At 44.8% G+C, this 1,927-nt stretch overlaps 1 protein-coding gene across 3 annotated transcripts in view; it reads left to right on the forward strand.

The window, feature by feature from the left end:
- RIN3 (Ras and Rab interactor 3) overlaps nt 1-1,927 on the forward strand; it is a 56,088-nt gene that overhangs the window by 15,954 nt on the left and 38,207 nt on the right. The gene's annotated exons all lie outside the window — the stretch shown is intronic.

A 1,927-nucleotide genomic window follows, 5' to 3' on the forward strand; every position in this document is an offset into this window, starting at 1 on the left:
AAAAAAAAAAAGAAAGAGAGAGAAAGAGAGAAAAGGAATAGCCTTACTTTACAAGAGGGAAAGCTTCCCAGTCAAGGCTGAATGAGGATTGAGGATAGCCATAAAGATCTCCAAGATCTTGAGATTTTTGGAGTGGATGCTGGCCTGGCACAGAGTGGGTAGAAAGAAGCATTCTTCACTAACCTCTGTCCCCAGAATTAATCCCACTAGAATTAATTGTGGAAGGAGTACAGGAGGACTGTGACTTCTCAGTTGTAGTTCAGGCTCAGGGAAGTAGAGAGAAGGAACAGGAAGAGCTGCCTTTGTTTGTGTGTGAAGCCATCAGGAATGCAGAAGGTCTTCAAGGGGTGTAGTGGATGAGAGTATCAGCAAATGAGCAGTTCGACCAGGCTGAGGAATCATGTTGGAAGGTTTGCGTACAAACTATTCTAATAGTCTGCCCCCTGCAAGGAGTAAGCTGCCCCTCATTCTCCTCTTCTCTGGGCTGAACAAACCAAGGGAACTCAGGTGTTCTTCATGTACATCTTGCCCTCCAGACCTTTTACCATTTTCTTAGCCCGCCTTTGGACACCCTGTAATTCTTCTATATCCTTATATTGCAGCCCAGACATGCACACAGTGCTCAAAGTGAGGCTGCACCACAGCAGAGCAGAACAGGACAATCCCTGTCCTTGCCCAGGTGGCAGTGCTGGGCCCGGTGCACCCCTGCATATGGTTGGTTGCACCTCCTCACACCTTCCTCCAGCATGATTTTGGCCATGGCTCTGCACAGACAGTTGACAAGCTGGCATGTCAGAGCACCCCACAGCAGCAGTAGGCTGCCACCTGCACTGCACAGCATGTGCTGGTGCTGTCTTGGCTCTCCTGCCTGCTCTCCGCAGCACACCTGAAGCTGAACCAGCTCCATATCTCTCCCAGTGAAAATGGAAGAGGCTCATTGGTGTTCCAGTCCTGATCCGGGCAGCAGGGTTAAGTAAAGCTCAGTAAAGCCCACCTTCCTCTCATCTTAGCATCCATAGTCCAATTTTAGCCTTTGGAGCCATGGTAACCAGGCTCAATGACCAGAAAACAGAAGTGATTCATTTCCAAGTTTCACTTCTCTCCTTTAAGTTCAAAGGAAACACTTGACCTAAGTGACATGAGATTGTGCTAAGACCCAAAGCCATGATAGTCTCTTGATGCGTGCTCGAGGTGCTTTTCTAGCACACAGCTGGTAAGATCCAGGGAAAGGAGAGCTTCTCTGGCTCCTAACTGCAGAAATTCTGTTACCTAGAAGGTAAGAGCTGCCCAGCATTAGAAATAGCTATGCCTCAGTCACACACCTATTTGTTGTGCATTTATTTGGATTTTCTCTGTGCTGTCTGTGGACCTGAGCCTGAGACTCAAACTCTTTGGAATATCATAGGCCAAGACCACAGCTGTATGAAGTTGCAAAGCTGCATCAAGTCTGTGTGTTTGGCATGGTTGTTTCAAAGAGACGTGAGATGCTCTTATGACTGGAAGACATGCAGAGAGAGGTCTCAGCTTCAAGACAGGTTCTTTTTTAATTCCTCTTTCAAGAAATTAGTGTATTCTTGGCAGATTTCCCATGCATTATAATTGATTAATCATTTTATCAACTCAAACTTATTTCTAATATTAATATGCAGACTCTAGAATTAGCCCAATTTTTAATTCCATTTTAATGAAAATGCTTTGACTCTTTTCTGCTGCAAGTACTATCATAGGACAGATAAGGATACAGATTACTTTGTATCTACAGTTCCAAGCTACAAGCTAAATATATCCTTGACAATGAGCTCTAATTAGAAACACAGTTTGGGAGCTCATGCAATGCAAAGAACAAGATATGTTTCTTTCCCCCTTCCTCCCCCCTTCTTCTCTTTCCCTCTTATTTTCCTTTTTCCTTTTCTCTTTTCCTCTTTTC

Source organism: Meleagris gallopavo, chromosome 5 (assembly GCF_000146605.3).
Source record: "Meleagris gallopavo isolate NT-WF06-2002-E0010 breed Aviagen turkey brand Nicholas breeding stock chromosome 5, Turkey_5.1, whole genome shotgun sequence".
Taxonomy (NCBI): Eukaryota; Metazoa; Chordata; class Aves; order Galliformes; family Phasianidae; genus Meleagris; species Meleagris gallopavo.